The sequence below is a fragment of the Alligator mississippiensis genome, chromosome 11 (assembly GCF_030867095.1).
Source record: "Alligator mississippiensis isolate rAllMis1 chromosome 11, rAllMis1, whole genome shotgun sequence".
Lineage (NCBI taxonomy): Eukaryota > Metazoa > Chordata > Crocodylia > Alligatoridae > Alligator > Alligator mississippiensis.
The window spans coordinates 26,011,300-26,023,561 of NC_081834.1; positions in this window are offsets into that span (position 1 = coordinate 26,011,300).

Here is a 12,262-nt window from a genome sequence, read left to right on the forward strand (position 1 = left end):
TCCTTCAGCACTACTTCTGGTTCAGGAGGTAGCATACATGGGGAGAGCCTTGCATGGTGTTCAGACAGTAACCTGTGGCCTAGGTTTTGCTTATAAAAACCTTGCCCAAACAGTGAAGCTCTCTCATTCCTACTACTACTAATATAGTATAGCAGTAATAATAATATATATCTATCTATAGTAGCCTTGAATTGGAAATTTCTAAAAAGCCTCCCCAAGGACTTCAGGAATGGGGAAGAAGAATGCAAGTAGCATCTGTAAACAGGAACAGTTAAAAAGGTCACTCAATCTTGAAGGTGCTAAATTTAAAGTCCTGAAATGCCAAGCCTTTTTGGCAGCAAGACAATATTAACATGCATTATGAACTGTTGTAATAAGACCAAGATGTATATACCTGGGAATACTTTCTAGCTTTATGGCAGTTTACATGTTGATCTAAGTAAGGCCAGGGCTGCTGTCAACAATTGGAAATGTTCATACTTATCTGAGAGCAGAATGTGATCCAACATGATCCAATGAGCACATCAAGTTTGAACAGCCTGCCTATAGCCTTGATCTTGAAATCTTGTAACTGTATCATAGTGAATCATTCCACTGAACCTGATACAATTACCCATTACAGTAAAGTTAATCAAATTCTTAAATGTTTGCATAATGATGGATCAATATAATAAATCAGAAAAAATAACAGTATTTCAGATGTATGAAATGTTATCATATTACTTTTAGTTTAAAATAAAACATACAAAGCAAGTTAGTTGTTTTTGAGGGTAGAAAACCTGGTCATTTTCATCCCTTACAAATTTAGTTCTCTGTCCTATCGCTCCGAGAATTCAGCAGTAATCACACACTCCTACACACATACTGGCATCATGTAGCAGCAAAAAGAAATTAATTTACATCTACTCTGGAAAATCTCCCATGCTTATGGGGCTTTTCCTATATAATTATCACTTGCCTCAGTCTACCAGATGTAGACAGAATCAGTTATTTTCAACACTATGTCCTAAACCAGGGATGGTCAAAATGCAGCCCATGGGCTGGATGCAGTCCATCAGGACATTCTATCTGGCCTGTGGGGCCCCTAAAAAAATTAGAAAATTAATATTTATCTGCCCCTGGCTGCCTGTCATGTGGCTTTTGATGGCTTGCCAAAACTCAGTAAGTGGCCCCCCACCCAAAATAATTGCCCACACCTGTCCTAAACTAAATGGAGCCAAAACTCTCATTTCAGAATACACTACTATTAAGTTGCAGTCCCATCTACAGCAGAAGGTCAAACTATGTTTCAGTTGCATCAGGAATGACTGCATTGTAGCCATTTTCCATTCTAACATAGCAAATAACCTCCTCTCTAATAATCCCCAAATCATTACTGTATTTATCTTTGAGGTGGAGGGATTTATAATTACATTAGGATCTGGTAACAGGCATGACACCTTTCTGAGACACAGATGGTTTCCTGGGCCTCATAAAGACCATGGCTCAACTCTTACACCTTAGACCTAATCTTACCTTTTCTTTTTCCTTCTCGGTTTAAGTATATTTTTAACTTCTTTAATTGTGGGAAAAGCCTGGACATTGTAACCTGATCACCAGCTTTGAAATGGACTCTTATGCATGTGACAGTGATACCACAAGGCTCAACAGAGATCAGGGTCCTATTGCGATGGCTGACCAATAAGTATAAGAAAAGATCATTCCCGTTCAGGCCTTTCATTATAGAGAAAGAAAAATACTTTTTCAAACTGATCCTGAGAGGTCCCAGGCATCCTATCCTCCCACAGAAATCACTAGTAGTTGGTGTCCACTACCTTGTATTATCAGACCATGGGTGAAGGAAAGTGTCTGCATGAGGGACCTTGCAATGTGACTGCAATAAGGCACTGTAGACCTATTCCAAACTGACTGACTGATTTGCAAAAGTTATTCATAAGTTGAACAAACTATTTTTGTGAGACAGGGAACATTCTGAAAGAATACAGCAGAACTTAGAAATAAATTCACAGGGTATTCAATAACAAAGAAGTCTGATTTGGCCTGCATTTGCATGGAACAGACTGAACTTAGATTAGCAATGGGAATCAAGGACAACAAGAAGTCCTTCTTTAGGTACATAGGGAACAGGAGGAAAACAAATGGGAGTGTGGGACCATTGCTCAACAACTCAGGAGAGCTGGTTACTGGCACCCAGGAGAAAGCTGAACTCCTGAATGACTACTTGGCCTCTGTCTTTCACCAGACCAAGGGGAAAACCACGCCAGGTAGAGTAGAGGATGAGCACGGTAGGAATAATTGCCTTCCTACTATTGCCATAGAATTGGTGTATGACCAATTCATAAAATTAGACGTATACAAGTCAGCAGGACCAGATGATCTTCATCCGAGAGTGCTGAAGGAGCTGGCCGAAGTCATTGCAGAACCCCTGGCAAAATTCTTCCACAATTCGTAGCACTCTGGAGAAGTCCCTGAGGAATAGAAGAGGGCCAATGTTGTGCCTATCCCCAAAAAGAGCGGGAGGGAGGACCCGGGTAACTATAGGCCAATCAGCCTAACTTCCATCCTAGGGAAAATCCTAGAAAAGTTCATCAAGGTGTCTATGTGCAATAAGCTTGCAGAAGGTAAGATTCTGAATGACAGTCAGCATGGCTTTGTTGCGGGCAGGTCTTGCCTTACCAACCTCATCTCCTTTTATGACCAGGTAACTCGCCACCTGGACACAAGAGAGCAGGTTGGCATTGTATACCTAGACTTCCAAAAGGCCTTTGATCTTGTATCCCATGATGTCCTCATGAGAAATTTGGAGGATTGTGGGCTTAACTCTGAGAAAGTCAGATGGGTGAGAAACTGGCTGCAGGATAAGACCCAGAGGGTCATAGAGAACAGATCTGTGTCACCCTGGCGAGAAATGGGCAGCAGTGTCCGGCAGGGGTCGGTGCTTGGTCCAGTGCTTTTCAATATCTTTATTAACGATTTGGATGTGGGGGTGAAGAGCTCAATGGCCAAGTTTGCAGACAACACCAAGTTATGGGGAAGCATGGTCACGCTTGAAGATAGGCTACAGTTACAGGCAGACCTACACAGGCTAGCAAGTTGGGAAGATCGGAACCTGATTAAGTTCAACATTGAGAAAGGTAAAGAGCTTCACCTCAGGATGAGCAACCCCCAACACACCTACAGGCTTGGTGGCACCAAACTGACTAGCACCACAAATGAAAGGGACCTGGGGGGTAATAATAGATTACAGTATGAATATAAGCTGGCAGTGCGATGCTGTAGCCAGTAGGGCAAATAATACTCTGACATCAATCGATGCATCTCCAACAAAACCAAGGAGGTGATTCTTCTGCTCTACTCAGCACTGGTGAGACTGCAGCTGGAGTACTGCGTCCAGTTCTGGGCACCACACTTTAACAAGGACATGGACAAGCTTGAAAGAGTCCAAAGAAGAGTCATCCCTATGATCAGGGTCTTAAAAGGCAAGCCATACGATGAAAGGTTGAGGGACCTGGGGCTCTTCAACCTGGGGAAAAGAAAGCTGAGAGGGGACCTGGTAGCAGCCTACCGCTACACTAGGGGAGTACATCAAGGGCTCGGTGAGCAACTGTTCACTAGGGCACCCAAGGGAAAAACCAGGAGTAATGGCCACAAACTCCTGGCAGATTGATTCAGGCTCAACATTAGGAAAAACTTCTTCACAGTCAGGGTGTCTATACTTTGGAATAAGCTCCCTTCAGAGGTGGTGCAATCGCCTGCCCTGGAAATCTTCAAGAGAAGACTGGACAGTCAACTTGCTGGGGTCACCTGACTGCTAGTTGTCTTTCCTGCTTGGTGCAGGTGGCTGGACCTGATGATCTTCTGAGGTCCCTTCTGGCCAATCTATGAATCCAAGACTTACAACGCTAAGAAAGCAGAAGGCTCTACATCTATATATCCTACTACCTAAGAGACTGAAAAATGTTCTATAGTTAAAGAATGGTATGCAGCAGAAGAAATGTTTTCAGATTTGGTTGCCTAGAGGTAGATACCTGTATCCATATTTAGACACTTAACTAAGTGTCGTTGATTTTCAGAGGTGTTGAACATACCCAATTATATTTTCTTGCTAACGAGAAGTGCTCTATAATAGGGTCAAACTCTGCTTTCATTAACACCAGTGTAAATTACTTCACTGAAATAATTCTGAAGCTGCAGTAGTATAACCAAGAATGGAATCTGTCCCAAACTGATTTATGCTTAGGTCAGCATAAAAAATCATTGGCTTTAAAGACAACATACATAGGGCCAGCCTGGCTGACTAAAATATGACAAAGACCCTGAGCTTGTCACTCCGTTCCTTGCACCTCATATAGTTATTTACACCAGTATAGTGGGTGTAAGACACTATATAATAGAAGAGTAACCTTTTGTACTACTCTGTGAAAGTATAAACAATTCCATGAGGTCTAAGGCAGTGGGAAAGTAGGCCCATGATAAATCTTATGAAATAAGGAGGAGTTTGTGCCAACATAATTAACCTGAAGACATAGCCAGGGATTTATTTAACAGCTGTGAAAGGAAGCAGAGAGAACCTGAACTGAGGTGACCTGGCCAAAGAGGGACTTTAGGCTTGAGAGTTCATTTCAGTGCCTTCTGGCAACATCTACCTGAGGACAGTCTCCAGCTGTCTATCACAGCTTGCGTGCTTAAGGACATAGACTTTCCTAGTCTGATGCATGCATCAAGGCTTCTAGACTGCTCATATAAAAACATTTAAAATGGACCTTAAGCCAAGTATCCCTCATAGGGTGGAACTGGTTTAATTTTTTAGGTCACAGTCCTACAGATGCTTATGCACAATCTTATATTTAAGCACATGAGAAGTGTAAGTATATACAGGATTTGGGTATTATTCTTTTCTGCTCTGTACATATAAATATTATAAAAAATAAGATTGAAGTTATGACCATGAATAAAGCATTGACATATTTGATCCCCCTGTCAATCCAAAGAAACTTCTCACCCCTTTCACTATAATTTAGTCACATTCCCAAATATCCTCATGCCTGTTTTGAGGACAAGAGCTCATTTAAGGATTTGTAATATTAACATGGCTAGCAACATGTCTCCCCTTGTGTAGATTATTATATAACTAATCTAAAGGCTGCTGTAAAATCACTAGTTATAAAGATCTTGTCAAGTCTCATATTCTACAGGACAGGGCACAGATATTCACTAGTGGATGAACTTAACAGTGAAGTCAGGCATGAGCACAAGATTAGATGTTTTAAGATGAGAAAGGACCAGCTGTCTGATAGAGGACAACTCCACTGAGAGGTCTTGGAGGTAGGTAGGAGTTAACCACCCATTTTGCTAGGCTGGCTTAAAAGTTTTGAATTATGTTGATTTTTCTTCCGTTTTTGTAGCTTAAGATCTCCCAAAACCCCTTCTGCAAGGAAAAGTTGTGTGTTTAAAAACAATGTAGCCTGTATTTCAGGATTTTCTCTAATGTATCTTGATGCCACTTTGGTTTTTGTCCTTAATATGAAATGTCTTTGACAATTACATTTGGGAATATATTGTCTGATGCTTTTGAAGAAAAAAACTCTCTGCCTTTTATTTCACTAGGCAGATAACATGGAAGGATGCAGAACTGTCTGTGTAAAAAGAACCACTTCCAGATTCTTTATTCTCATAATAGGGACAAGCCAATACCTTCAGCAAGCCTGACTTTAAAACACATCTAGAAAAAGCCCCTTCCACAAGCTTTAAATGCTGCCTCAACAAACTCCATTGTGATGCCTTTCCAATGAGTTTCCATCATCAGGAATCATATCCAGCACCAGCACTAGTGATATGAAGATATGATAACTGATAAATAACCTCACCAAGCTTAGTTGGTCCAGAAGTACTGATGTTTTCAATTATGTACTGATTAAAGGGTCTGGCTTACCAGGAGAGCTTTCAAGTGCATGTCATGCCAAGAGCTGGGAGAAATTAAGGTACACTCAAGTCAATTAGAATAGAGGAAGTATTTAGTATTTGAATTCTAAAGGCTCACAGGATTCCTTTCTCAACAGGTCCTGACAGAGATTTGTTTGGTTCCAGTAGAAGCCGGGCCCACAGAAGAAGACACAGCATTACTACCTGACAACTGAGACTAGATGCACTATAAAAATCTCCTGTTTTAAGTAGGGATGCACTGATACATTGGTCTGATATTGGATCAATACCAATATAAAGAAAACTGGCTGTATCAGATATCAGCCCCATGGGCCCAATAATTTGGCCAATAAATGCCTGTGGTGCATGCAGCCACAGTGCAGCACCCCAAATTTTGCTGCCATTCCACTCCCAATGCTGCCACCACCAGCCACACAGCACAGCCCTGGCTCAATGCTCCACCTCCACCCACGTGCCGGGAAGAGCTGGGGCTGCACTGGGTGGCTGGCAGCAGTGGTGCTGGGAGTGGAGTGGCAGCAAAATTTGGCATGGCTGCAGCATTCTCCCAGAACTGCCGGAGCCCTCTCTGAGCCCAGCCCCGCCAAGAAGAGCCTCATGCAGCCCTGGCTGAAAACCCACCCCACCCAGATCTGGGGGCACACGCTCCCTGCCATGCCCTCCCAGGGTGCAAGCAGTGGCAGGAGCCACCCCGCCCCAGCCATGAGCTGTGGCTCCACCCCCCAGGCAGCGCCTGCCCCTGCCCCTACCCCCTCCCTCACCACAGTGGCATTGATCTGCCCCCCCATCCCCCTTCTCTCCCCACTCCCCTTCCACCACACCAGGCTTACAAGCTGGAGGCAACTGTATCAGAAATCAAATCAGTATTGGCCCACATGCCTCTTTAAATATTGGCTATTGATATCACCCCCCAAAATCTCTAGTGGTGCACCCCTAGTTTTAAGTGGACCCACCAGTGATTGGTCAGGATCCCACCTCTTATCTCCAGCTAAGGAAGAGTGGTTTTGCCCAATCTGAATAGCTATAGAAACATACAGCAAGTATACTCAATTGCCAAGATTCTTTACTGCCTCGCCACTTACAGGTTTCTCTCACTTTATGTGGGTTCTGTATGTGTGAATTTGCTCTTATGCAATGACCCTTTTTATACCAAAAATTCATTATATGCAAGGTAAATTCACTTTTATGCAATTGGTGTGGTGGAAGCCTGCAGTCAGCTGCTTTGTGCAGTGCATTGTGGGAGTGATGCGCACCAAAATATAGTCTCCTGTGTGGATCCATGCTCCTTACTCATTGTCTGTGACACATATGTTTCTGTTGTTGCTATTCCCATTATGGTAACATAAACCACCACCCTATGCTTGTGTGTACTGTCTGCAGTTGGCGAGTACTAGAATTGTCTTGTAAAAGTGGTAAAAATGGGTCTAGGGGTCAGTACAATCAAGGTCTTGGAACATATCCCTATTTGTTACATTGTAAAGTGAATTTCCTTTATGCAAACTTGAGTTATGTGCCATTTTCCAGGAATGCATGTACAGCATAAAGCGAGTGAAACCTGTATATAGTAATATATTTCATGTACAGAGTGGTTTTTCAAATGGTATCAAACTAGAATTATACATTCATTTTCTGCAAGAATAAATGATTATGTGAAGCAAGACAAGGGTGAATTAAGCTCACTCAAACTCTGGGGTTAGCCTGCCCTGAGACCTAGATGGTAGATCAGATGGGAAATATGGGATCTTCCTAAAGTAATATATAGATCAGGTGTGTCCAACCTATGACACAGACAGCCTCTGTGAGGCACATGACAGACTGGGGAGGGGACAGGCAGCATAGTAGCAGATAGGGCAGGGACCCAAAAACAGAGCAGCAGGTTGAGCAGAGAACACAGGGGAGGAAACAGAAAGCAAAGCATCAGATGAGGCAAGGAGCAGAAAACAGAGCAGCAAAATGGGCAGGGAGCACAGGGCAGGAAGCAGAAAACAAAACAAGTCAGCAGGGAGCACAGGACAAGGAGCAGAAAGCAGAGCAGCTAATGGGCCAAGGAAGGGGATTGGAATGACACTTGGATAGTGAGGGGTTTACCATTTGGTATGACTGCCAAAAAGGCTGCCCCTCACTAGTATATGTACTTTTCTCTAAGGAAAGATGATAACATTAGCTTCACAAGAAGAGGTATCTTGGCTCTTCAGTGTTGCAATTTATTTTAATAGCTTTAATTTTGGAGGCAGACTCAGGTCTCCTGTATAATATATCCCTTGCTCTGTATAATTTTACTTGGCCTTGATTATTGTTTGAAAAACTTCTAGCTATAGTGTCCATAACGTATTACATAATGGTCTTCACAGGCAGAGGGGGGAAAAGGCACTGCCCATGAGGGGACTGTAGGCCAAAAAGGGTCCTTGTGTAAGCTTTATGACAGAAGTCTTAGAAAATAAATTATTAGAAGCCAAGGGTTGATAATGATGTTTAACCAAATCAGGATGTAACTTCAGTGATATCCTTCCAATTTCAGTGCTGCTTAATCTTTCCTATTATTGGAGATGGATCCTGCAAAGAACTCCTCATGATCAGACCCCTGTACAAAACTCCATGTCCTTCTGTGCTGGTCCAGAGGCCCACTTGTGCAGAGTTCCATGAAATTCAGAGCTTGTGATGAAGAAATAAGCACATGTCTCCTGTGTGGAAGTTCAGCTTTTTCCTTGCTTTCCTCCTTCACAACCCTAAGCAGCAGACTTAAAGGCCTCTGAAACAAGGTAAAGTGGGCTTCCAATACGTTGTCCAACCTCCACTGTTGCAACAGCCCATGGGAGCTTTTTTCCCTTCAGATAAAGAGGTTGGCAAGCTTCCTATTATGATTTCTGCTGGCTCAGCAGCCTCCATGACTCATTTCTCATATGTGTGGTCCTTTCTGGCCTTTTGTGTTTCAGGTTGGCACCACATTACGAGGTGTCTCAAGCATGTAACAGGAAAACATACTAAAATCAGTCAGGCAGCAGTAGCAGGCAAGTAGAGCCATTCTCACCAGCTCCTGAGTCCCAAATTCAATGCCTCCCAACAGTACACTTCCCTAGTAGTAAGAGATTCCCAAGATGGTTATAAATCCTGTTGGGTGCACAGACAAGGATGAGCCAGGATTTGAATGCACAGATGAATCTCACAGGCTTGAAGGCACCATGTGGCCTCTTGAGAAATTACTCTGCATTCTCCCCAGCATAAAAATGGGCTTCCATTGAATGAATGCTACATATGGCTTTGCAGCTGAAGCACTTGGCCTTTATGAGCAGGAAGTATATTGAAAAATCTAATATCAGGACAACAACATTTTCCTGATCCCTGTTCTCAGAGTGCTAGCAAGAATGAGTGGAAAGGAAAAGGCTACCTGGATACTTATACATTCTTTAGTTTGTGTCTGAAAGTATGTGTTGTAACACAACAGTATCTGACAAGCCCTAGACATGTGTGAATTTCTCTGGTAGTTTTAGACTGTACCCCAGTGCAAAACTAAAGTACTGTGTCAGGAAGAGCTACAATCAATGTGATTTTGCAACAACTGTCCTATTCTTTAAGCATCTCTTTTCACAGCTCCAGTTTTCTTTGGCCAACATGTCAGCCCCTCTCTCTTCCTAAAGAGTCCAGCAAGTATCACTCCTTTGTGGTGCTCCCCTTCTGGCCAAATATACTAATTTTCAAGATACCTTTGCCCACATAGCTGCTTTGCTGCTATAGCAGGTTCACATGATTACCTCTTCAATACAGTTCTGCCAGAAGCTGTTACACCTTCTATGTAGGCTTCTTGATTAAAACGGCCCTGTGTGCCTATGCTCACAAGAATGGCACTATAGATGCCTAGTCAGTCCACAGCAGGAAGTGTCTGGCCTCCACTCCATGACCATCTGCTGAAACCAGGCCTCCTCTGGCTAAAGTCCAACATAAAGTAAATAGAGTTTCACAGCCAGATTTCCAATAACAACATAACTGAAGAATATGGCTCTCTCTCCAATCTTTAAACTCTAGATATGAGACTTCCTTGAAGCTAGCATCCTTAAAGGATAGTAAGTCTTTTTTGGACTGAGTGGAGCTCATTCTGATTTATGCTAGGCTATACAGGTTGTTTAGGATTCTAACAAGGGAAGCAGTCCAGTGTAGGTAGCATATTAATGTCCTAGTTCTACTTAGTTCCATTCACCCATTTAATTGTTTTAAATTTTATTTCAATGGTTTGGTACCAATGAAGAGGAAAAATTAAGTAGTCATTAATCTGGGATACTTGCACCTTACACTATATGCAGGAGGTGGGAGAATTCTGAATGTTACTATTGTATGATTTTGTGTATGGCATAAAAGAAAGAGGCTCAATGAAGTGTGAATGATTTTTAAAAAGAACAGATTGCTGTCTCTTTTAAAATAGGTCAGGTTTTTGGCCTAGTTTCCTTGAAATTGTCCCTTTCAGTTACAGTGTTTGACTGCCCATGACAGTACCAATTGCTTTTTTCCTTAGCTATAGCTTTGTGTGTTTCTGATTGTGACACAGACACATTCATACATAAAACCACAATGGAGGAGACTGGAAATCCCTTCACAGTTTCTGAGCTAGTTCCAATAAACAATAAAATCCTGGAGACAGCCTTGCCTTCTCCTTACTTATAGCCCTGTTATAAAATAGATGCAACTCTCAGTCATACCGGTGATGAACAATTACCTGGGAGCCAGCATACCTGTGTAACCATACATAACCATTGTGTAACAGTGGCCCATAAAACACTGTCCCTACACAAGCACACCTATTCCTTAGAGTCAGCCAAAAAAGGGATAGAACAGACTGAATGCAAGTGTCAGCCCAGTGTTTCCTCAAGACCTTGACCAATAGGGCTAAAGCTTGCCTCCAACCTGCCAAGTGTTGACTTCACTTCCTGCTTGCTGACCCCAACCTAGCCTCTTGCCAGATTTCACTTTCCCAGCCCCTCTTAATTCAGTGATTCCTGAACTTGGCTTCCTCTTCATACTTCAGTTCTGGCTCATATCACTGGCTGCCAGTCCTATTCTAACCATTGTTCTGGATGATGCACGCTTTAGTGCGCATCCCTTTTCTGTTTTATAAAGAGGTTTTAGAATCATAGAAAATTAGGGTTGACAAGAACCTCAAGAGTTCATCTAGTCCAAACCCCTGCTCAGAGCAGGACCATCCTTAACTAGATCATCCTAGTCAACCGTTTATCTAGCCAAGTCTTAAAAACCTCCAAGGATGGAGATTCCACAAACTCTCTGGGTAGTCTGTTCCAATGCTTTATTACTCTCCTTGTGAGAAAGTTTTTTTCCCAATATCTAACCTAAACTCCCCTTGCTGCAACTTGAGACCATTGTTCCTTGTTGTGTCATCTGCCACTAGTGAGGACAGTCTAGCTCCATCCTCTTTGGAACCCCATTCAGGTAGTCGATGGCTGCTATTAAATCCCTCCCCTCCTTAGTCTTCTTTTTTGCAGACTAAAAAAGCCCAGTTCCCTCACCTTCTCCTCAGAAGTCATGTTCCCCCTAACCTTTGCACTGCCCTCTGCTGGACTCTCTCCAATTTATCTACATCCTTTTTGTAGTGGGGGGCCCAAAACTGGACATGAGTACTTGGAATGTGGCCTCACTAGTTACGAATACAAGGGAATAATCGCTTCCCTCAATCTGCTGGCAGCACTCCTACTAATGCAGCCCAATATGCCATTAGCCTTCTTTGCAACAAGGGTACATTGTTGGTTCATATTTAGCTTATTGTTCACTGTAATCCCCAGGTCCTTTTCTGCAGAGCGGCTGCTTAGCCAGTTGGTCCCCAGCCCATACCAGTGCATAGGACTGTGCCGTCCTAAGCGCAGGAGTTTGTACTTGTCCTTATTGAACTTCATGCACTTTCTTTTGGTCCAGTCCTCCAATTTGTCAACGTCTCTCTGAATCCTAGCCCTACCCTCCAATATACCTACTACCTGCTCCTCACCCCAGCTTGGTGTCATCTGCAAACTTGTTGAGGGTTCACTCCATCCCATCTTCCAGATTGTTGAAGATATTGAACAAAACCAGCCCCAGGACCAACCTCTGGGTCATTCCACTTGATACCAGCTGCCAACTAGACACTGAGCCATTAATTACTATCCTTTGACTCTAATGATCCAGCCAGTTTTCTATCCACCTTACAGCCCATTCATCCAACCCATGCTTCCTTAACTTGCTTGCAAGAATGTTGTGGGACACTATCAAAAGTCTTGCTAAAGTCAAGGTATATCATGTCCACTGCTATCCCCACATCCACAGAGCCAGTCATCTGATCATAGAAGGC